Consider the following 26,477-nt stretch of genomic DNA (forward strand, 5'->3'; position numbering starts at 1 on the left):
TTTTCCATTCCAATTACTGCCCTCCCTGCTAAAATAAATAGCACATCAGTAAGATATGTGTTATTACATGGGATAACATTAACAAATCGCCTGATGACAGCACATCTTTCTACTTAATACATAACTTTTCCATGCCCAAAATTTGATGAAGTTATGACAAAACTGCTTACAATGGGAAAAATGTTAACAAAACATCTCAAAATACATTGGTTCTTGCAAATCCTATTTAGCTCTCTCATACCAATTTCAGACAGAGAAAACAACCCGGTAATTTCCCGGCTCTAGCCGTGTCGACCCGGGTTTTTTTTCTGTCTGAAAGGGTCAATCCAGGTCCAAATTCCCAGGACTTCGACCCAGGTATTACCTGGGTTTTTCCCGGGTCCTACACGGGTTGCCGACTGTCTGAAATGCTCCGACTCCGATCACAGTAAACAACGCTTATTGGCTGAGATGGCAGGGCATTGACTGATTGACTGAGCGGCAGGGTCTCTCTTATTGGCTGAGCGGGCGGGGCAGTGGCGCTGGCATCTGATGTCACAATTGTGCTGCAGAAAAAGAGAGAGAGAGGCATGGTGCACTGGCAAGAAGAGGAGATACGCGAGCTGCTGGCAGTCAGAGGGGAGAAGGACATCCCAAACAGATCACTGGCACAGTGAAGGATGCGACAGTCTACACAAACATTGCCAAGATACTCACCTCAAGGGGCATTGAGCCTGATTCAGACATGCTCACGAGCGCATAGCGCTTGCAAGAGGGTCTATGGCCGGGTAGTTCACACACACGAGCCTCGTAGCGAGTGAATTTTCACCCGCTGCGGTACTCACTACAAGATGGGGTGGCTGTCGATTGTGAGTGACAGCTGTGATTGACAGCTCGCCCCGTTTTGTAGGCGTGCAGGGGGTGGCTGGACAAACGGAGGCGTTCCTGAAGGAATGCCTGCCATTTGTGGGCGGCCCTACTGACATCACCAGTGATGTCAGTAGTGAACTTCCTGCTCTATTAGAGCAGGAAGTTCACTGGGGCTTGCGATGGACGAGACCCTACCACAAGGGTTTCGTCGCAAGCTCGATGGTCACGATAATCGTGACCATCGCCAGGCCGCCCGCTAAAGCTGTGGGTGGTCACCCACAGCTTAGCAAGTGGCCTGGAGGCCGGTGAAAAAAGAAACCTTCCCGCCCTGATTCAAAGTGAGCGCTCGCAAATAACTAAACTGAAAGCTCTCTGAAAGTACTAGAACAAATTTTACGACCATAACCGGTGGAAAAGTGGTGCTGCCAGAATGGATTTGGTTTACTACAATCAGTGTAATGAAGTATTTGGCAATCCTGCACTGGTTAATCCCATTGCCATATCATCGTCCAGTTGTGCATCTTCTCGAAGTGTTACCCCGGAGAATAGCCAATCCAGCCCACTGACACCACCAATGCTCTTTGATGACATCAAAGAGATCAGTAACACTGATTCGATGGCTGCCATGGAGGTCCCAGACACCAATACAGTTGAGGGTGTGGTTGAGGTGAGTGGAAGCAGCAAAGGGATACCGGCAGGGACACCGATTGGGGCACCAACTCCTGCACAGACTGAGACCCCGACATTGTGTAGGAACAGTAAGTTTTTTTATTTACTATACACCCACTTTCTCATACATAAAATCTAATTATACATTATGGTCCATATTGCACAATGGTATTGTTGTTTGCACTCGTTATTAATTTTAAATGCTGCTGTAAACATACAGTTCCTGCCTGTCTTGTCTTTGAACAATGTCAGTAGGCCACATTAGAAAAATGGTAGGCCACCATTTATGATTAATAACAATTGCTAATAAAAACATTGGCCGGATACACACCTGCATGGTAATAACACCAATGGTCCGTGATGAAGGGATTTTGATGTGACCATAGTGCTGTTTGCCTGTTATTATAGTGTGTACCCGGTCTCACTATGCTGAAATACAAACTCATAATGTAATCTCTTGCAGTGTGAAACTACTGTGCAGGAGGGAGAAGGCCTCAAGCACATATATGCTGACATCACTACTATTTGATTTGTATTTTTTTTTTCCCTCTATTTCTAGTCTTTGATGTACTTGCACGAAAAAAGAAAACTTCAATTAGGGCACTACAATAACAACGCGCACAATGACAAGAATCCTGGTCAATCAGCTGCGAGATTCCGATGCTGAAATCCAGGCACAAGAGGATGCCCGACTCCAGGGGCTGGCTGGCAACTTTTAGCCTGAGGGGCAAATGCATGCAGGCGGCCCTGGCAGAGGAGTAGCGTGTAGCCAGGGTGTCTGAAGAATATGCATGCTACGGCGCCCCCCCCCCTCAAGTGTTCCAGGGAGGAGGCGGGTCCATATGGGATTTATGTAAGGTAAAAATAAAGATTAAGGCAGCCCCCTGTCGTAGTGCCCATATGCAGTGCCCCCGTGTGCCACAGGAGAGGACACCCTTATGCAGGCCTCCAGTAGTGCCCCCAGTAGTAGTAGTCTCCCCCTTTGTAGTGCCCCCAATAGTAATCCCCCCCTTTGCAGTGCCCCCAGTAGTAGTAGTCCCCCCCTTGTAGTGTCCACAGTAGTAGTAGTCCCCAGTAGTAGTAGTCCCCCACCCCCCTTGTAGTGCCCCCAGTAGTAGTAGTAGTCCCCTTATAGTGCCCCCAGTAGTAGTAGTCCCCAGTAGTAGTAGTCCCCCACCCCCCTTGTAGTGTCCACAGTAGTAGTAGTCCCCAGTAGTAGTAGTCCCCCCACCTCCCTTGTAGTGCCCCCAGTAGTAGTAGTAGTAGTAGTAGTACCCTTATAGTGCCCCCATTAGTAGTAGTCCCCAGTAGTAGTAGTCCCCTCCCCCTTGTAGTGCCCCCAGTAGTAGTAGTCCCCCCCCTTGTAGTGCCCCCAGTAGTAGTCCCCACTTGTAGTGCCCCCAGTAGTAGTAGTCCTCCCCTTGTAGTGCCCCCAGTAGTTGTACTCTCCCACCCCCCTTGTAATGCCACCAGTAGTAGTAGTCCCCCCCTTTGTAGTGCCCCCAGTAGTGCCAGACCCCCCCCCAGTAGACACACATAATATAAAAAACAAAATAAAAAAAAACACTTACCTGAATCCCCGCTCCCGCCACCGCCATCTGCTCCTCCATCTGTCCTCCCGGGCCGGGCCACTCTGCATTATGGGAGAGACGTCATATGACATTATGACGTCTCTCCCATTGCCCACTGTGGGAGCCGGAAGATGGATCGGCTCCCGCAGTGGGAGCAGCAGCAGCTAATGAGAGTCTGACAGACTCTCATTGCCTGCTGCTTACAACAAACACACAGCTGCCGGAGTCGGCGGCTGTGTGTTTGTCAGTGTAGCGCTGACCGAACTCCGTCCGGTCAGCGCTACACACGCGGTGCAGTCTGTGTCACAGGGACACAGACTGCACCGGCCTGCGGCCCGCATGACGCTGCGGCCCGGGAGGCACATGGCACCCTGCCCCCCGGCCCAGCTCGCCACTGCCCGACTCCAGCTCTTCTTTGACAATGAGAGAGAATTACAAAATTCCTTTGTCACCATCTTGTGTGTATGCACCAACGAATTTCGAGGGAAATCCGAGAGGCACAGATGTCCTTCCTTAACGGTCTGGTGTCTAGATTACACAATCCACACCCTTATCCAATGTATCCTCCTCAATACTCTGAGGGTCATTTCAGAAATTACCAACAGCATACCAGAGGCATACCGTTTATGCAAACAAACCCCTCAAATCCACCTCATATTACTCCACATGGCGCAGTGCATAGTTATCCACATGGAATAGGGAAAAATACTCCACATGTCACTGTGCGTAGCAGTCCACATGCCAGTACCAGTCCAGGGGGCACAGTGCATAGCACTCCACATGCCACTGTGCATAATAGTCCAGATGGCACAGGAAATACTAATCAATATGGCACTGTGCATACTTATGCAGATGGCAGAGGGAATAATACTCCACATGGCACAGTGCATAGGCAAATGCTGGGGGGGTTTCCATCTGCCTGGAAACCCCCCTCCCCAGCCCACACCATGACCACAATAGAAATAGTAATATAATAGATTGTTACTAGTGCTGCACGTTCTTCTCAGTATCACAAATGAAATAATTAGCACTACCTGTAGATCTTTTAACATGTATCAGCCATTAATAAATAACTTGTGCACCAACAAGAACATCTAGAAAACATGCACCGGTAGGGATGTGCTGCTATAGTGCCCAATATGTACATTTATGTCCAGGGCAGTGCTAGGTTCTTCTGTTGCTCCTCCAGGCTCCCGGACTTGCTCCAATAGTCTGGAATGGAGCCCACATCTAAAATAAATACGTTCAGCTCAGACAGGATGGCCTACTGGCGCATCTAATGGCTTACTGTGATCACTGGTCCAGTATATGCTGGAATTAATACACACAATACACTTTGTATGATGCTTATTAAAGCTGGTTAAGTACTAATTATACCCTCTTCATTGACTGGCCACACTCGCTCTAAAATGAAGCCTTTGAAAACCCCCCTGTGGAAATCCTGCGTTTGCCACTGCAGTGCATACTTATTCAGATGGCACTAATCATAACAGTCCACTTAGCACTATTGTCAGCACTGCCTACAGACAGTTGTTGACTTGTTTTCTCTATTTCATGTTTGCAGTACAATTTATAATTTATTTTATTTAAGTCCTACTTTTTTACTTATTCATGCGTATCCTGCACTTAACAGGGCTGTCAAGAGTTTAGGGCCATGTGTGGCCTTTACCTGAGCTACGTGTATATATGGGGTCTACGTAATGTAAAATGTACACACATTACGCCTTCTATTTTCAAAATTTGTCTACAGAGCCAAAGAAGCAGTTATGTCTTGTTTCCTACTTTTTTACTCATTTATGTGTATCCTGCACTTAACAGGCCTGTCAAGAGCTTAGGGCTATGTGTGGCCTCTATATAACCACATCTATGTATGTGATGTTACTATCACTGCCGGTTCAAAAAGTGGCCCTGCAGCACAGTTCTAAGAGTTGGTGTGCCTCCACTATTATAATTTACAGACTCCCTGACAGCACAACCTTTTGACCAGCCACTGATACTGTACCTAGTGTATACTATTTTTCATATTTCTGTATATTCGTTTGAATTGTTGAATGCATATATGTGTAAAGGTTATGTTGTGAAATGCTTATGCCTATTTATGTCCAATACTAAAATAAGTGCTTTAAACTGAAACATGTTATATTTAAGGTGTCACATGTGAGGTGTCACATGTGAGGTAACATGTACATGAAAATGTGTCACATGTGAGGTAACATGTACATGACATTTTCATAAATAATAAACCAACTTGTTTGCAACAGAACCCTTGTGTCCTCTACTGTGTCATAGTAGGTAAGTTATCAGTGAGGGAGTTACAGATGACCTCAACACTGGCACTAGTTGTCTTACCCTCGTAGGCTGCTGCTTCTACCAGAGTATCAGACAGGTCAGAGGGCATGATTCAGAGCCGCTCGCTCTGAAAGAGCGCTCGCTTTGAATTAGGGCTGGGTTTTTTTTTTTTGGAGTGGCCTCTTGGCCGCACACATAGCAGTGGGTGACCAGACACAGCTATAGCGAGCGGCCATGATGATGGTCATGATGGTCAAGACCATCGCAACCATCGGGCTTGCGACAAGATCCTTGTGGTAGGGTCTCGTTCATCGCAAGCCCCAGAGAGCTTTCGGCTCTAACAGTGGCAGGTGGGGAGTTTGACTGGGGTGGTACACCTGCCAAATCGTAACGCAGGTGTCCTAAGGCAAGCTCAGGGAGGACAGAAACCTCCCATGGAGCAGAAGGGCTACGCCCTCATGAGAACGCCACAGTCTGGGCAGCCACGCCCCCCCCGGCCCGCCCACCAAAGGGGGCGAGCTGTCACTCAACATCGATAGCTCGCCCCCTTTGGTGCGAGACCCAGAGCGATGGGGTACCCGTCGCTAGCCGGGTCTCGCGAATGCTCACGATGGAGCCGGCTCCATCATGCGCATGCACTGTGGGCCACCATCGACCCGGTTGTGAGCGCTCAGCGCTTGCGACCGGGTCTGAATCAGGCCCAGAGTCCACAACATTCCACTCTGGTAAAAAGTGCTCTTTCTGTAGCTCGCAGTAACCACATTTGGCACCAGGGTGAGGGCAATGTCATTCCGCTTCAGTAGACACCGCCAACGCCGCTTCAGTCTACCAAAGGCGTTTTCCACCACCATTGTGTCCGAGCTGAGAGTGTGGGTGAACAGAACTTGTTCTGGAGACAGTGGGAGATGTTGTGTGAAGCCCTTGATGAGCTATCGCCTCAAAGGGTACGCTGCATCTCTAATAAGGCGTAGTGGGATCTCCACCCCAGCTACAAACTTTGATTTCTGTTAAACAAAAACATTTAAATATAGTATAGGTGGCAATCTCTATATCACTCCTGGCCAACCTGTGACTCTCCAGCTGTTGTGAAATGACACACCTCAGCATGCCTTGACATAGTTTTAGCTTTCCCTAATATGAAAACTGTGGCAAGGCATGCTGGGATGTGTAGTTTCACAACATCTGGAGAGCCACAGGCTGCACAGGCCTGCGCTATATGATACTGGTGAATATGTGTGCTCAAGGGTGCTTTCTATAGTTTACAAATATTCTTCATCAGAGTCATGAGAATATTTAGGACATTCACAGCAGTCACAACAGTGGAGCTTACAATCTATTTCCCATATAGCATGGTGACCCTATGCATAGTGGTGTTTTAGCTAATAACTGGCTCTCCAGCTGTTGTGTAACTACACATCCCAATTCCCCACAGTTGCAGCACTCCATAATCTAAAATCTGTGACAGGGTACACTGGGATATAGGGCAGCCCTGTACATAATTTGCAATATATTGCACTATGATTTTGCTGTAAAAAACACAAGAAAACAAAAGAGATCAATTTACTTCTCTTGGGAACAACCAGCCGTCTTGCTTCTCCTCCACAATATGGAACAAGTCCGAATTGGCAAGTACCCATGAGTCGTGAGCATGACCAGGCCAGCCGATAAATACATCTGTGAAACAATTAGCTGTGTTGAACAATACACATTATGGGCCCAGCATATCTCTCACATTAACACACAACACAACTACTTACCAATACTTATGGTACACTACAGCCTGCAGGAAGATGGAGTGCCAGCCTTAACGGTTGTGGTAATCCGCTGTGTTCTCGGTGGAGGCAATAATGGGTATGTGGGTCTCATCATTGACCCCACCGCACTGGGGATATCCACGTCACAGGAAACCTTTTATGGTGTCATCCAGCCGGTCACCTTGCAGTAAGGAAATTAAGCAGTGGTAAAGGGTCTCCAACAATGCCTGTCTCACTTCCCGCACTAGCACACACACTGTTGAAATGCCAACACCGAACAAGCAGGAGATGGTACGGTATTCCCCCGGGGTTGCATACTACAACACAATCCCCAGTCCCCTGGTGAGTGCTGGCATGAGAAATTCCAGTAGGAAGTTGAAGGTACCACACGAAATACGAAATTGTGCCATCCACTGCTCTGGCACAAAAGCTTCCATGGTCAACCAGAAAGCATCTCCATGCCTGCGGTCCCTGGTCCACAATGATCGATTTGTCATGCTGGTAAACCTCAGTATGAACGTAATGCTGCCCAAAATCAGGGCTCTCCTCCGGCAAAAATACCTATGTCGAGTAGAAGCCCTCTCCGCCAGAAATTGCTCCCTTCTCCCTCTGGCATAAGACTGTGCCAGGTTGCACAGTGTAAGCACATGAATTAGGCTCTCATTTGCTGTCTAAAACAGCAAAAAACAGCAATAACTCAGGAACTCCGGACTACTCAGTAGTAACTCATCAGCCATGGTTAATGCAATGCAGTGAGCAGTCACCACCCACTTTTCATGACCTCATCTCTATGTGCCTTAAAAGCAGTCCGTTTATTATGACACACAGTATATTGCAGGGCTGACCTGGATTCAGTGTGAAAGGGTTTGACCTGGGAATTACCTAGGTCTAATGTGCTGTGTGAAAGGGGGTTAGGAGCAAATCATCCTGTGAATTTATAATCAAATGAGGTTGCCTCCCAAACAGTATCTCAAAGCGGGACAGATTAAGAGGAGATCATGGAGTGGTTCTGATGCTATGGAGGATGAGCGGTAAGGCTTTTGGCCATCCTAATCCAGTTTCAGCCATGAGCTTACTTAGTTTATTCTTAATAGTACCATTTACTCTCTCTACCTTCGCACTGGCTTGCGGTCGGTAGGGGGTGTGAAGTCTACTATTGATTCCCATAAGCTTACACATGTTCTGGAAAATATCACCAGTGTAATGAGTATCCCTATCACTTTCTATGATTCTAGGGATACCGTATCTGTATACAAACTCCTGAAAATTCTTCTTAGCAGTAAAAACAGCAGTATTAGTGGCAGCTGGATATGCCTCTACCCAATTAGAAAATAAATCAGTACAAACTAATACATACTTGAGATTCCTGCAAGGTGGTAATTGAATGAAGTCAATTTGTATTACCTGAAAAGGACCATCTGTCAGAGGGATATGGGATGGCTCGGTTGGTATTGTCTTCCCAACATTTTTCCTCAAACAAGTCAGACAGGACATTGCTTTATTTCCAGCTTTAGAAGAAGAGCCTGGTGCACACCAATATGCTCTGACCAACTTGCACATACCTTTTTTTCCCCGGTGAGTCAGACCGTGCACTGCCTCAACCAAGCTTGGGTAGCATGCCCTGGGAGCAACAGGCCTACCTTGTCCATCTCTTCAGAGTCCTGAGGACTCCTGACCACATCCCTTTGATCTCCAGACCGCCTTTTCCTGTAGGGAACACAAATCTTGCATTTCAATTAATTTCTGTGTGTCTATTGTCTGGAAGACCATCACTTTGTTAGTTGGTATATTTATGCATAACCCTGCTGCCCATTTGGCAGCTTTATCTGCTCTGTTATTGCCCATCGACACCGGGTCTTCTTCGCATGTGTGGGCTCTGCATTTGATGACAGCTACTGACTTTGGTAACTGAAATGCTGTCAAAAGTCCTTTGATGTGTTGTGAAAGTGCTACTGGTGTGCCTGCTGCTGTCAAAAAGTTCCTAAGACGCCAAAGAGCCCCAAAATCATGTACTACCCCGAAGGCATACCTAGAATCCGTGTATACTGTATGTTAGCTGATTTACTTTCTGCCAACTCATACGCTCTCCTTAATGCCTTCAGTTCAGCCACCTGGGCTGAGTGAGGTGGACCAAGTGGTTCAGCTTCTACAACATCCTCATCATTTACAACAGCATAACCTGTGCATAATTCTCCTGTGTCTGTCTGTCTATGACAACTCCCATCCATGTAAAATGTCACATCTACATCTTCTAATGGTATGTCACGTATGTCTGGTCTTGCAGTAAAGGTCTGATACAAAATACAAATATTCCATACAATCATGTGTGTCAGTATACCTGCAAAACTCACCTTCAACCAGAAACTCACCTTCCTCCACCCTTTGTGCATCTCGAGGCACATATGGTAAGTACGTTGCTGCATTTAACGTATTGTACCATTTAATGGTAATATTTGCAGGTGCCATCAGAGCTAATTCCCATATCATGAACTTTGCTAAAGAGACATGTCTGGTTTGGGCAGAATTTAACAAAGCAGATACTGCATGCGGTGCATAGACAGTTGTATCATGCCCTGCTTAGCAATACATCACCTGATTCTAAGCTTCACACTGGTGTTACCTATATAACTCCATTATGTGCCCAGGAGCCACAATTTCTTTAATAATAGAGCCTGCTGTTCAGTGTGACTTCAGACCTGTAAAAATACTCTTTTTGGAAAGAAAACTATTACATATCTTGTGCAAACATTTAAAGAAATTAACACAAGCAAGTTTTTTTTGTGAGTAGTACTGGGAGAATTCATTGCTGGATTGCCTCTCTATTGAGACATCACCTTATACCCAAGTTAACATTCCATCTATTGTAACCTAGAATCCTGATTCTGGTCAATATTTGATTACAGTGAACCTCTTGTAAACAACAAACTTCTAAGTAGATCAAAGAATAACCTGTTCTTATTAACATATCCTAATCTCAATATTTACTGTAAACAAGGACGGCTGATCTTCCCAAAATGCACAATGACGGAAGCTGCATACACTTTAACACATACATAGTGGTGTGTTCATCGTCTTCTACAAAAAAAAAACAACATTTTTCTTAAACAGGGTATAAATTACTTGTTACGAATCAAAAAAAAATTATTTTGGTATCGGCTGTACTTCCACCTGCGATCGCATAGGGCGGCGGAGGTGCGCATGCGCTCTCTTCTTTATGCGTGGTAACAGTACCTTGTGGTGTGCTACCTTGCGGCTTGAGTACACTACTTTGCTGCGTGCTACTTTGCCACGTGTGTACGCTATTTTGCGGTGTGCCATTTTGCGGCGCGCTATTTTGCCACGTGTTCCCCTCGTGCAGCCACAGGTTTGAACAATTATTATACTTAACTCTATTCTTCAAAGATTTGACTAAACATATGTTGTCTCTAACATCACTCAGCACCTCTGAATCGAAATTGCTATCTTTGAAAGGGTTTCATACATCCTTTGGTCATCCTGACCCATATGTTGCAGTATGCTGTTTCACATTCATTATATACCTTGCCGAACCAGTCGGCCCATTCATAAGCAGCACCTCATCGACCATCCCTAGCGACTGCTTAGCACCCATCTGGGACAATGCTTTGGCTACTTTCGCTAGAGATTTCAACCGGTGGATGAATTAAACAAGCTGCATCCACTCACTTCCACCCGCTGTGCACAGCCGACCGCTAAGCATTTTTTTTTTGGGTACACAACGAGGAAACAGAAAATAGCCTATGCAATTATTCTGCTTTCCGGACAAATTAACCAAGCTTTGTCTGACTGCTTCCTACTTTGAGTTACTCTCCACTGGTAGAATTTAAGTATTCCACTTACCCTTGCCAGTGATTTCCACCACCACAACCAATTCACAATCGCGGTTCACACAACCATGCGGTTCGATCGCATTGCCCAGAGACATTAACCTATCAATGGACTTTGCGATTACAATTGGAAGTCGACCAAGAAAGTAGATCAACATTATATCTGGTTTCTCGCCCAGTTATACCTGCTCTGTATACTGCTACGGCTGTCCTACCCGCTTCTTGGACACCTTGCCGACCGTGTCTATTTTCAACAGTTCAAAAAGCAAAAACCTTCTCCGTTTTTCTTTTGCCTTTTCACATCACAAGCATACGTTCACATTCATATACCTTTGTTTTCTGGCCAGAAAAATGCTTTCCCTCCGTGACAATACCTATTCAGAGGTTTTAACAAGCAATACAAGACTATCTATCAAAACGATTGCTTAAACATGTGGCAGTACTACAGGGAAGACGCATTGCTATTTGCGAATCACCTATTGCAGCGCAAAAGTGACAATAAAAGAAACTGACTTTTCTCTCTTGTCCCTGGATTTTAATCAGCGCTCCTTAGATCACACAAAAACGGATATTCAGTTTCACAACATAAAGTGCTACACAGGCTTTAAACAGATTGCGTTCTTACCCATGTATGACGTGTCCACCCTTTGTTGAGGGCTCGAAATCCATACGATATGCGTGATTTTCGGTAACGTGATATCAGTCACTAGCCCCCATCTATGAATGCCGTTTAATCGCTATTTAGCACTGCAAGTTGCTTAAGAAAGAATTGCTTTCCAGTCCAATCATGTGGTTCCAAAGCACAAAAAGTTATTTATGTAAAAGGGATACCACGATGTAAGATTTAACAATTAGAGTAAAAAGCAATGAAAATAGTACAGCCCGATACATACGCGTGCGCACTAGTCCCAGTATACAGTCATCAATCCAGAAGTCTGCGGTCGCAAGAAGATGTGTGTACACTGAGGTCAGGACACAGCCTATATACCTTACAGGTTTCAGAGTTAACATAGGGACAAATTGACAGGTTCTCATTAGTTCTTGCTACTGGTCGATCTGGTCTTTGGTCAGTTCATACAGTGTCATCAGGGCTATGGCTCCAGTCTTCCAAGAGTCACATTGTGTAGCTTCCCGCCAAATAACTGGTTAAAACTGCCTACAACACTGCATAATAGTAATAACATTCTATTCAAAAATTCTCTATCATCCATAACTAGCGGACGCATGATGCGACTTCTTTGCCGATAGAAACGGATAAACAGCAAATAAACAGGGATTTAGTATGATACCAAACATGACATGTAAACTGTATTCTGAACCTTAGATCTCTTTTAAGTACATATTACATCATAATTATTAGCTAACAAATACCTTTAATTACTCTGGTTATTAACTATAATGTGTGGGAACCATTTTATATCTATGCGTACGCATATGTGCGTCTGTGTGTATGTATGTGAATTTACATATGAGCGTCTATGTGTATGTATGTGAATACGCATATGAGCGTCCGTGTGTATATATATATATATATATATATATATAGTATATATATAAATATATATGTGTGTGTGCGTTATGTGCATCAGTGTTTGTGTATTGTGGATTCACTTTTGTGCGCATTGGATTGCACCGACGCAAAGTAGCGTCCTAGTAATATGTCATCCGACCATAGACGACTATATTGTCAGATAATAATTGTACAGCGATCATATCCAATTATTTGACTTTGACAATATATATATATATATATATATAAACATATAATTAATGTATTTTAAAATGCATGTTCCTATCTCCCTACCTCCAAGTCTTCTACTGAGAAAACTTTCATAGACCCCAATTTACACAAAAAAACTACTTCTTAGGGTTAATTCCTGCTGCTTTTCTGATCAGGCTGTTGTACACAAGACTTTCCAATTGATTTAGCAAGGTCATTGGAGGCCCTACTTTTGCCAAGATGTAAAATAAATAGTTACTGCCTGTCCAAAATGTGCACAAATTAAGATCCTCGTCAAGCTCTCACTAGACCTGTACATCCATTGCCCATTCCTACCAAACTTTGGATCCAGCAATGCGATGGACTTTATCACATATCTTCCTACAGTACCTGTAAAAGATTCAACACCATCTGGGTGGTTCTGAACTGCTTCCCAACCATGTCCCATTCATTCCAATTTCTTGCTTTCTCTCTGCATCAACTCTAGCTAAGCTCTTTATTAAGAACATTTAGTGTCAGACTATGGAGTTGAATTCATGGCAAGGTAACCTTATGTAAGGTGTTACAGATTCACCAATGTTTCTTCTACCTATCATCCCCAATTTAGTGGGCAGACTAAATGGATTAATCAAAACATGGAATTCTACCTTAGAATGTATAATTTGGCTACACATGACGATTGGGTAGATTGTCTCCCTGGGATGAATTCACGCACAACAATCATTATCATACCTTTTGTGGTTCAAATGCATTCTAAAGGGTTTATGGACTTCATTCCGCACTACCGCATCTTCCCTTCTACAGACATGGTGCTATGAAATTTCTTGAAAATTTGTGCAAGGTTAAAGAAAATATGAAGAAGCCCTCTCTGCTCACAAATTTTTATAAGAAACAACAGACATTGCCAATATTAATGTAGGAAAAGAGTTTGGTTTTCCAAGAATCTCAATCCTTGTATACCTACCATCAAATTGGCTCCAAACTATATAGGTCAAGATTCTTCAGATCATTAACCCAGTGGCCTCCTTTTCTACATATACCTAATACCTTCCATGCTTCTCTACTTAACCATTTTATCTCACCTATCAAGACAGCATCTGAAATCTAAGCTCAAGGTTCAGAGGAATTGGTGGTCCATAAAATTCTAGATTCCAGGGTCTCTCATTGGAGACTGCAGATACTGATTGCCTGGAGTCCACCCTTAAAAGGAGATGACTGTCACTCCAGGTCTGGTAGGTGGGCTGTTGGCACTGTAGAACTGAAGTCTCTGGAAGTTCCTTTGCTGGACCACATTGGAAGACACCAGCATTTTTATGTAGCCACGATCACCTGCAAAGGAAGATGTGCCAGTCATGTGATCACCATGACCAAACACTAATCTCTTCACTGGAATGTGGTCTATTTGTAGTTTTGAGGCTACTTTGTATTGGATCTTGTCTGACACTTCATGTCTGACATCCTGACTATGTCGTACTCGTAGCTGTTGTGGATAATATCTGTGCCATTAGCTACATCGAATTCCAAGTGCCCTTTGGCATTCTCCCCAGTAAATTCTTCTACCACTCCAGTGTTTTGCAGTATTAGTTTCTGCATTTTTCACTGCTTCACATATGTGCTGGGGTATTATCTTACAGTATCTGCTGCTGCTCTGCATAACCTCCAGTGTGTTCTGCTTTCCTACAGTGTCACTATGTTTCAGTAAGTTACCATTTATCCAAGACAACTTATCGTCTTGTTACCAGTTACCTTGTTCCTTAAGTGCCATCATGCCAGGGATGATTTGCTGGGACTTGTAGGCTGCCTGTAACAAACAATATTATTATTTATTCTCTTACAATTAACCCCATACCTACTGCCTAGTGGTGCAGGGAATAGCTTTCAGCCCAGGGCTGGTTGTTCCTTGGGAGGTGGGACCCCATTTTATTTTTGAGGTCCCAACTTTCTGAAAAATTCCAGCCCAGGGCTGACCAGTTTGTGGTAGGTTGCCATTATGGCAGGTGGATCCCATGCTATGTGTCCCCTGCTATAAATAGGGGGTATCCCACACTGCCTCCCCCCCTATTTTCTCATACCAGCTCACGTTGAGAGGTCTGCGGCTGATTATCAATATGGGGAGGAAATGTTTTTAACTCTTCTTAAACTTTTAAACCTGTAGAGATCATAGTGATCTGTGCAATGCTTTTTCCAAACACGCCTGCCACAGATAGGTCTATTGTTTGGGTGGGATTGTTGTTGTTTTATGGTCATTTTTAAAACCGACCATTAGTAAGTCTGCAGATTCTATTCTGGTCTATTTAAAGAATCGATTGTTGGTCCGATGTTATAAGGTGTTCTAAAGTCAGGTTTTTGGTCAGTTTGTCATTGCTTTTTACTTTAGTAAATGGTTGGTACTTCTCCGAAAAACCCCAAACCAAACTTCTCTTCAATTTACCCCTAGGAGAAGTAAATATTGTGCATTTAAATTATTTATTTATAACAGCTTCATAAGTTCTGTTACTGTTTTATTCTATATCTGTAAATATTTGAAGAGTGATGTTTAGAATGTACTAATTGTAGCCTCCTCGAGCTATCTTCTGTCAAGCACGCTCTGGCAAACTACTGTATGAGTAATGGATGTGTTGCTGCAATTAACTACATCTCCCAGAAGCGAGATCTCTACAGACCCTATGCCACAAGGATGCACATTGCACCCTTTTTGTAGAACAAGCCTTAGACCTTGATGAAACAGCGCAATCACTATCGGAAGCCAGTAAGAAGAGGAGAGTGAAAGATCCATGTGAAAAGACCAGAATCACGCTGATAGGCCATCTCACCAGAAGCCAGTTCATCAGAGACACATAACTCATCACCTTGCCAGAGCCCAATGGACCAGGCATACAAGTATGTGCCAGCCATCACTGCACCAGAGAAGACTAGGAACTGCTACACTAGAGAAAAAAAGACATGTTAACACTAGCGCCAGCCAGGACTGCCAGGCCAGAGACAGCCAGGTGAAACCCAGAGGAATGGTCACTGGAAGGCTTCCCAATATTGGGGGCAAGAGGCAACACAGGAAAAAGGACAGCGACCCCAAATCTGCCAAAAACAGGGGCCAGGACTAGGACATCAACTGGGAGATCCCCATTGAGGCAGTGGCCTGGTGGTCCCTGGCCAGTGAAGTGCACAAAGGGGCAGGGCCAGGGTATGCAGCACCAGAAAAGGGGGGCACAACAGGAGGAGCACCAGCTAGGGGCCACAGAGCCCCCATGAAGCCAGACAGAGCAGCAGGCCCATGGGCCAACCACTGTAACGCTGCCAGATGGGGGATTCATCAAGCTGGGGGGTGTACAGAAGGGAACTATATTACCATCCCCCACAGACCTCCACAGATCTACCAGCGGATCCATCAATGCATTAAAAGAGATCACTGACAGCCCCCTGGACCCACAGCCAGCAGCAGGAGTCGCGACCTGGAGGACCGCTGGCTCATTGGCCCCGTCCCACAGTGCCATTATGACCAATACCTTTGGGGATAATTATAGCAAAAGGCAAAGTGGGCAGCAGCAGGTGCACAGCAAGAGGGAGCAATGTGCAGGCGCTGCAGTGGAAGGCCTACCAGAAACAGAAGCACGCAAGCCTTCCCCCATGTCACTGGCCTTAACTAGAGAGGCCTGTGTTGGGGGAGGATATAGAGTGCCAAAGCCCTTGGCCCACGTGAGGAGGGGGCCGGGCTGTACATCACAGGCCTCCAGGATGGTGTCCTGGTAACACGCAAGAGGCACAGATTGGCAGTTAGAACTATGAAAAACAATGAAAGTGAGAAAAGAAAGGAATGAGAAAGATAGAAAACAAAGAAGGGAAGGGGAGGGACAAGTGGAAGTGCAGGGAGCCAGATTGAAAGTAAGGTGGAAAAAGGCAGAATGAGCACAGGAACAGACTGGCAGAGGGAGCAAAGAAAGAAAATTAAAGAAGTAGAACTTAACAAAATACAACAAAATGCACTGATACTAGACCAGACCACATGATGCAGAAAAACTGTCTTGAGGCCGAAGCCCCACCTTCATACCCATAAGTAGGCCAATAATAAGCAAGTTCCCCTAGTAAAACCTGATTGGTCTAAAAGCTTCAGCTTCTCCCCCTCTCCAGAAATTAACTCTACACTCTCTGGGATTTATGTATCAAACAATGAAAAGAGTGGAGAAGTGGACCAGTGGAGAAGTTGCCCATAGCAACCAATCAGCTCTGAAGTATCATTTATCTAGTACAGTCTATAAAGTAATAAGTAGGAGCTGATTGATTGCTACAGGCAGCTTCTCCACTGGTTCACTTCTCCACACTTTTCACTGCTTGATACATAAACCCCCCCTGTCTTGTTTTGTAGCCAATTTGTAGACCATGGTTTGAATATTAATTTCCTTATGGGCTATTTGTCCTTTGGTCTCTTCAGACTATGGAGCTCATTCACACCCTCTCGCTAGATGAGATTGCTTGCTGGCAAAAAGGGGCCGGATATTTAAATGAAGTGCTCACACTGCGACACGTAAGGACGCCCTCTATGTTTTAGTGAGCTACGGCAAAGTGCGCTCATAAGTGTATAAAGATGCCCCCTTGCCACTCGCAACACACGTCACCTACGGGAAAAGTAGGATTAATCGGAACATCAAGAGCCATCGGAGCTGCTCGCAGCCCTTGAGGTTGCCTTAACCTGCCGCAAACACAGCGATCAGTGCGGGCTGAAATGTATGCAGGTGACGTGTACAATGACGCTACTTTGCTAATTATGCACACTCTTTTAAACAGATCCGAAAGCAGCTTGAGATTTCCCACGTTACTCGGATCTCAAAACTCATACTCCCGCTGTCGGATTCTCGCGGGTTTCAAATTATATAAAGGTCCACGCGATCGGCCGCCATTTTCACTCCGACTGGAGCTTAGGGGCTTAGGCTGCAGTATATAAAGGGAGGCTTCCTTCAGTGGGTAATGCAGCTGCTGTGTCACTTGTCCTGTCAATTAACTGTGGCTGCTGCTGTGTTGTTGTCCTGTCAGGCTAAGGCTGCAGTCCATAAAGTGGTGCTGTGTTGTCCGGGGGGGGGGGGGGTGCTCTGTCAATTAGGGGTGCTCTTCCCGCTTTTTAATTTTATTTGTGTGTGTGCGTTAGCAACTTAGCTACGCCATTATTGTTCGGTGACACTGCCGCAGTTTACCATCCACGTATTTGTGACTCTGCAGGTGGTCTGTCCACACTCGGCAGGGGTGCTTTGTTGTCCACAAAGAAGGGGTGCTGTCTGCGTTATTCATCAAGGGGCTGCTGCCTCATTCAGGGGTGCTTTTCCCCAGTGTAAAAAAAAATAAAAGTGCTTTTTGTGTGTGTGTGTGTGTGTATGTGTGTGCATTAGCAACTTAGTTGCGCTATTATTGTTTGGTGACACTGCCAGTGAGACCACAGTTTATTGTCCACGTATTGTGACACTATAAGTCGTAGTGCAGTGTCTTCTTATTCATAAAAAATCTTGTGTAATCAACTGTAAGTGGCAGAGCAGTGTGTAATTCTTTTCTTATTCATAAAAAATCTTGTGTAATCAACTGTAAGTGGCAGAGCAGTGTGTAATTCTTTTCTTTTTCATAAATAATCTTTTGACACTGTAAGTGGTATCACAGTGTGTTATTTTGTTCTTATTATTTTTTTTCTTATTCATTCACTGTAAGTGGGAGCGCAGTCTAATATTCAACTTTTCACTCCTTTCCCCAATATTGAATAAATGATTAGTCTACATGCCGATTGCAAGACCACGACAAAGTGCTAAATAACATGCGTTATATATAAAATATAATGACATCACTGTAAGTGGCAGCGCAGTGTGTTATTCTTTTTTTATTCATAATAAATCTTGTGAAACTGTAAATGGTCAAAAATATTCGGATAGTGGAGGCAGGAATTGTGGTCGCACCAAGACTACCATATACACAGTATCACCCTCCTAATAATATATACTCCTCTGTTATAGATATACAGTATTGTCCCAATAGAGGGGTGCCACTCTGGGATATGTAAGTGATATATAACAAAAGAAGACGAAAGTTTCCCTTAAATGAGTGCACATAAATCTGCAAATTATGACCTAAAACTTAACCTTTATTTATACTATTAATAACCACCATATGGTATATAAAACACAGCAAAATACGAAACAAAAATAATAAATTGTTAAAATACTAATAGTGTTAGTTTTTAAATGTCTCATTTATATACTAAATAGTATTCAATTATGTATGGTTCAATAACAGATGTAAATACACCTGTAAGATCACCAAATACCTAAATGTATTAAATTATCATTCCTGGATGGTTAATTAATATGGTCTGTGGCACTCGTAACAAAAATATACATTGATTCCATAATAAACAAGTTATAAACATACTCTCACAAATGAGTAGGAGCATGTACAATGTCTTTTAAATAAAGCTGGATCAAACAGTATGCACATAGAGCAAGGGCACGTTACACCATAGCAGCCCTGTACAGTATAACACTCCGGAGCCGGCAGCGTGTTAAGTGGCGATTGGCTGCTTTTGTGACCGCACTGACTCTACAGCATCATGTGGCAAGCTGTTTCTCTCATCTCAGCCGCGATTATTACCAGTGGGACATTGACATAATTAACAGGGTGATCTAAACACATACACAATAATAATATCGGACATATTACAACTTTCAATGCTAAAATGCAGATGCATATTTCGCTGGTGCTTTTTCAACATGCATGTAAATGGTATCGCAATGTGTTATTGTTTATCATATAGAATCTTGTGACACTAAGTGGCAGTACAGTGTATTATTCTTTTCTTATTCATAAAAAATCTTGTGACACTGTAGGTCATTGATACCGCAGTGTAATATTTAAAATTGGCACAATTTGATGGGTGTGCTGTTCATGTTTGTTGATATGGTGAATGATCAGTTGAGAGGAGAGCAGGAACCACATACTAGTGCTGGAGCTGCTGTCAGTGCCACCAATCACAATTATACTACTCCATCTACAACATCTACTAAAGCCGATGCCCAAGGTCATACAGGGCTTAAGTCAGGGCATCTAAAATCAGGAACCAATCTTTTACAGTGGTAAAGAAAAAAACATCAAACGGTTAGCTGCAGAAAGACATAAAATTGGCAATATGCCTTTCACCACAGGAAGTGGCCTTTATTTATGACTGGTGGTTTTGCCTCTTATGATGATGTAAGCACAAGTGAACTTGCTGACAAAGAAATTGAGGATGCTCCTGTGGAAGTGCACCAGGATGAGCAGGATATTTGTGTAGCTGACGCTAATAAGGATTTTGTTGATAAGGATGTTGTTTGTGTAAATCCGGCATCAGTGAAAGAAACAGTTATTGCCCATGATAAGGAAAAGCCCATTGTCATGCCTGGGTACAAGACAAAAAAATCAACTTCTAATGTATGGAATTATTTTTACCCAAATCCAGATAACAATTGTCAAGTCATCTGTACCCTTTGTAAAGCCAAAGTAAGTAGAGGTAGGAACCTTAACCATCTAGGAATCTCCTCCCTGTTACATCATCTGCAGCGCATCCATCCAAAAAGTTTTTGTGTTTTGTGTTGACTCATCTGCATCACCAGTGAGTCCTTTGGGAAAGTTTATTTATTCATGGCAGATACACTTGCTGGAGAAACTGAAAGAGAAGCCAACGCTGCATCACGTGCCAATTGAGCTGACAACAGCTCTTTGCATCTCTTCAGATCTGTGTCCATTGGGAAGAAAGACACAACATATGACTTAAACCTTATACCTTAAATCTTGCATTTGCTCTGTTCAGCTTGTTCACATACCTGTGGTTATGTGGACAATGGGTACAACAGCATTTTGGAAGCCACTAATTCATTTTCTTTAATGTCCCTGTACAGGATGGAAATTGCTTTTCTAGTGAAGTGGAACCTTGATGGGATTTGGTAGCAGGGACACAGGACTTCAATTAACTGTCTAAAACCCACTGCATTATTGGCAGATATTGGACGCACATCTAATAACAGCACAGATGTTATGGTGTCAGTGATCCACTATGCAACTGGGTGACTGCTGTCATACTTGCTCCCCCTTTTAAAGGATTGTATAACAGTTAATTGTTTTTTTAAAGGACTAATAGTAGTCTTCCTGGTCCCCTTCTGGGTTGATAAACCACTCCCAGCAGCAGCATGCATAGCGCTCAAGGATTCCTCTGGGATAAAGACTGATATGACTGATTTAAATATTTTTTTGCAAATGCCTTCCCTCCTCCCCTCCTTCCTCAAACATTTGCTTTGGAATCAAAACATCTAATTAATTTTACTACCAATCAATCCTTCCTGTCCCTACCTTCAACTACATACATACTCCAACTCCCTCAGGCCTCCAACTCCCTCAGTGTGCCACCCACTGCTGCTCCTTAGCTTAGTCATCCAGTTTGCTTGGTGCAAATTTTGGGCCTAAACCGGATGAAAACAATATTGTGAGCTATGAGGTGGTCAAAATTGACTGGAAACAAGTGGAAATAAATGTTATTGAGGTTAATAATACTTTAGGATAAAATTTTTTTTATCAATTAAAAAAAAAAAAATACAGGTCCAAAACCAAAACCAAAACACACAATGGGTGGTTTTGGTAAAACCAAATCCAGATCCGAAACACAAGGAGATACATATCCAAAACCAAAACATGGTGCAAATTTTGGGCCTAAACCAGATGAAAACAATATTGTGAGCTGTGAGGTGGTCAAAATTGACTGGAAACAGTAGGAATGGACTGGAATACAGTAGGAACAAAAGAAAACCCACATTATGTGATTTTAGCAGTTTTTATAAATTTTTAAAAATATACAGATCCAAAACACGCAAGGAAAGGTTTTGGCAAAACCAAATCCAGATCCAAAACACGAGGAGATACAGATCCAAAACCAAAACCAAAAATCTTTAATTAGCATATGATCGCAGTTGAACTGCATGCGTAATGACTATTGCATTCGCAGTTGCGATCGGTAGTGAATCAGGCCCTTAATCTGCAAAAGACTATAAACATTGTTTTTTTAAGTGTATATTTTTTATGATATTGCAAATTTTTTATAGTTTTAGATTCACACATAAAAGCGCTCTGTTTTTCACACTTTATTGAATTAATATTTTAATGGAGCAGCTACAGAATTCCACCAGTAGTGCGGTTCACTATATACATTTTTCAACTTTAAAGTTACTATGCTATAAAAATATATAAAGTTGATTGAAGTGGCCCTTAAGTGTCATGCTGAATGGAGACTGCTTGGCCCTTAAACTTTAAACTACAGTATATTTTTCCCTTTATTCTTTTCCCCTCTGTGGGAGAGGAATAGAAAACAGATGGACACTAGTAACAGCCAGAGACAAATGCAATTGTATTTATTCTCAGACTGAGGTGCAGCAGTCCTCTTTGGGACATGGTTTTAATTTAAGGGGCTGTTCATTCTTTTTCCGAAACCTTCCCCACCAGATCCGTGTTATTTTCATTTTTCCCATGTACATTGCTTTGAGTCACAGAGGGAATTAAATTAATAGTCTTTATCATTTCTATGGGAAAGGGGTCATTCAGGAAGCAGCAGTGCAGGGCAAAGTCACAGTACAGTTCTCATTATTCAGCATTGTCACCTGTCACTTTGGATGCAGGGCCTGATTCAGCAAGGAATGCACGCTAGCAGACGCACGCACCTGGGCGCTGCGAGTATATGCTAATCAAAGCATACGCATGGAGACAGCAGCATAAGATGCAGACGCCCAGCACTATTTTAATCAGCCCATCTCCCTTTACTCAAAGCCTAATGAGTACAGAAGACAGCATAAACATTGGTAACATCGATAACCATCGACCACATTTGCATAATAATGGTTGACCAGACCTCGCGCAGGATCTTTGCAACGTCCTGTGTGCACGGAGTCGCATCGCCCGACCACCCCCCTTCACCACCCACAAATGGCACTTCCTGTCAAACAATATCGGAAGGGGAGCGCACTGGCTAGTTCACGAACACGCTGTGCAATGTATACGCATGCACAGTACAAAACCAACGGCCAAGTGCATGCATTCTCTCCTGTACGTTCTCTCCAGTACGTTCTCTCCTGTACGTTCTCTCTTGTACGTTGCTTGCTGAAACAGGCCTACAGTGCACACTTATGTTTCAGTTACAATTAAATGCAATATGCCTTTTTATCAGATGTATGTGGTGGTTGTGTCTTCTGTTTCTGGAAATAAGAGTGTAAGAACGGGATGGGTATGGGATGCCGGCACTTGGGATCCCAACGGTCAAAATCCTGATGCCGGCATCCCGACAGGGTTAGGATACTGACACCCGTCGGTAGGTATCCTAACCCTCGCCCTACTCTAACCGTCACTCCCCGATGCCTGCACCTAACCTCCCCCCTAGTGCCTAAAGCTAACCTCCCCCTCCCCTTACCCAAAACCTAACCCTCCCCCCCCTATTGCCTAACCCTGCTACTTACCTTCAGGTGCTGGGATTCCGATTCTGGTATTCTAAGCACCAGCATCCCCTGTGTTGGGATACTGAATCCCTGTAAGAAAATATGGGTTAAAATAAACTGCTTGTATATACTGTACCTCAGTAAAAATAATATTAATTGACTAGGAAAAATAAGGGTACAGAAGACTGTGGGCCTGATTCAGAGCCGGATGCTCTGACCAGAGTGCTCGCTCTGAATCAGGGCCCTCCTACCTAAAAATGGAGCGGCCTCCTGGCCGCTCGCATAGCCGTGGGTGACCACCCACAGCTTATGCGAGCGGCCAAAAAGATGGCCTCGATGGTCATGACCATCGCGACCATCGGGCTTGCGACGAGACCCTGCGGTAGGGTCTCGCTGCCGCAAGCACAGGAGTGCTTTTGGCTCTATCAGAGCCAAAAGCACTCCCACTGACATCACTAGTGATGTCAGTGGGGCCGGCTCCAGACGGAAGGCGTTCCCATGGGAACGCCTCCGTCTAGGCAGCAACGCCCCCGGCACGCCCACCAAAGGGGGCGTGCTGTCAGTCACCATCGACAGCACGCCCCCTTTGGTGCGAGACCCATAGCGACAGCTTGGCTGTCGCTATGCGGGTCTCACGCATGCGCATGACGGAGCTCCCTCCATCGTGCGCATGCGCCTTAGGGCACCATCGACCCGCTTGCGAGAGCTCAGCGCTCGCGAGCAGGTCTGAATTAGGCCCTGTATTCCATCCCCTAGTGCAGTAGACAAATACTATAGACCAGATTCAGAGATGGGCACATCTTTTGCCACAGTTGCGTCTGTATCCTTATGCTAATACCGTTTTTAATTCAAACAACTGAGATGCCGAGTTGCAGCACCTGAGGCTTCTGCATTTCTGTTAATGTGTGTAATGACCACCGGTCACACCAACAAAACATGCACCATACCTATAGCAGATGTAGTTTATCCATCTGAGCGTGGCTTCCTGTGTGAGCAGCTGTGGGTCTTTGAACGCAGCTGCTTTCAGTGTCATGTTGGCTTCACCATCCCCCTTTTACCTTCTGGGAATGCCCACTATAATTCTCTTTGTCTCTGTGTACATGCATGGTTTGACTCAGGCGCATGTGCAGTACCAAAAACATTGGTCAACTGCATGCATGTCCACCTGTGATTTAGGCCCTATGTGAGGAGTACTGTACGCTACCGAGAGCAGAGCACAAGGGATACAGGGAAAGGGGTTTGTTTCCTTCCTCTCCACTGTAATTCTTTCTGCCGTGGAAAACCATGTTTGTGTTTATGATATTCTGCATAACTTTTTAAAACTATACATTACCTTGTAATTGCTTATGCTTTATATTGCCGTTTTATATTATGTGATAACCCTATGATATCGTGATATTCTATATTGCTGCAATAATCCAAAAACAATATTGACATCAAATGTTGGTTTTGGTTTTAGACAGGGATGTGCGCCAACCCCCGTGTTTTGGTTTTGGATATGTATCTCCTTGTGTTTTGGATCTGGATTTGGTTTTGCCAAAACCACCCATTGTGTGTTTTGGTTTTGGTTTTGGATCTGTATTTTTTTTTTTTTTTAAATTGATAAAATCTTTTTTTTGTTCATTTTTTTTATCCTACAGTATTATTAACCTCAATAACATTTATTTCCACTCATTTCCAGTCAATTTTGACCACCTCATAGCTCACAATATTGTTTTCATCCAGTTTAGGCCCAAAATTTGCACCAAGCTAGCTGGCTGACTAAGCTAAGAGGCACCAGTGGGTGGCACAAACATGTGGCAGTTCAACTTCCAACATGACACATCAGGTAACAAATGTATTTATTATTCAAGAGGCCTGAGAAAGATGAAGGATGTATGTAGTTGAAGGCAGGGATAGGAAGGGTTGATTGCTAGTAAATTTGATTAAATTTTTTGATTCTGAAGCAAATTCATGAGGGAAGATGGGAGGGGAGAAGTGGAGGCATTTACAAAAAATATTTTACTCATTCACATCAGTCATTGCCCCAAAAGAATCCTTGAGTGCTATGCCTGCTGCTGCTACTCCTGGGAGTGGAGTTTCATCCCAGAACAAGACTAGGAAGACTACTAGTAGTGCTTTCTGTCACGGACCTCCGGCCGATCTCTGCAGATACTTCAATCTGAGAATCGCCGCCCGTGACTTATACCAGTTATCTCAGCACTTGTGGTTTTAACTCCGGTAACTGCCACCAGCAGGAGACCAATTTAACGCTAAGCGTAAGGCAAGCTTCTGCTCTCACCTGTACACACAACTTATCAATATTTAAATATAGGTAACATGCCAAACATGGGCGTTTGGGGTCATAAAAACACAGTTCCAGAACTAGAATTAGTTTAGTTTAACTCAAGAAATATCTTCAAAGCTTATGTACAAAAATTACAAAGGATATAAGGATGTTACAAAAAGTCACAAACACAGTTAATCCGCAATTTCAAGTAAACCAAAGAAAATAATAAAATGGGAGAAAACAGACCATTCAGATTACGACGGATAGAACAATCTTTGGGAATGAGGCCTTTCCCTGTGACGACGTCCGGTGCCCTGTGTCTTGTAGACAACCTCAAGCAGAGAATCACACACTCTTACCAGTGAGCCTGTATTTTATCCATGTGTGCCCAGCTCCTTCCCCCCCTCACCCCCCCTTGGGGGGTGTTAACCCTTCTCAGCCCAGAGTGTATTGTCCCTCTAGCTGGACTATGGGGTTTCTCTATCATTTGGGCAGGGGTTCTTGATTACCTTTCAGATCTTCCTAAAGGTTGAGAAGTGGGCTTAGGTCAACAAACTTGCACACAAATTAAGTGAGTAAACATACACCTCTGTAGCCTGACTGTGAGTATAACCAACAATTCTTTGATCTCTGACCATACACAGAACACAGATCTCTTACAGACTGGTTATCAAGGATCTAACCAGCTGTCAGGTAATTTCCCTGGACATCCTTCTTATGGGCTATATACAAGTTGACATAATTATGGCTGGCAGGGAAACAAACATCCTATAACCTCTGGTTAAACCTTTCTGTCCATCTTCAAAGGTTTGTCATTTCCTTTACGCAAAACAGTACATATACATTTACAAGGGAAAGTTACGGATTCTGCTGACGCAATCATGTGCAATTATGCCCATGCGGACGCAAAATCTGCTTTTTCTCTACACCTCCCTTTTTTAAAATCAGCACGGGAGCATTTGGCACCTCATGCCACAGTCTCCCATGCTGTACAATGGTAGCTGTCATTACCCTCCCTGGATGGACTGAGCTGACA

The 26,477-nt window shown here is 44.0% G+C and overlaps 1 pseudogene; it reads left to right on the plus strand.

Annotated features, from left to right (window-relative positions):
- The first annotated feature begins 569 nt into the window (after positions 1 to 569).
- On the plus strand, positions 570 to 4,924 carry LOC148442510 (uncharacterized; annotated as a pseudogene).
- The last annotated feature ends 21,553 nt before the right edge of the window (positions 4,925 to 26,477 follow it).

The sequence above is a fragment of the Taudactylus pleione genome, unplaced genomic scaffold (assembly GCF_031769625.1).
Source record: "Taudactylus pleione unplaced genomic scaffold, aTauple2 ptg001477l, whole genome shotgun sequence".
Lineage (NCBI taxonomy): Eukaryota > Metazoa > Chordata > Amphibia > Anura > Myobatrachidae > Taudactylus > Taudactylus pleione.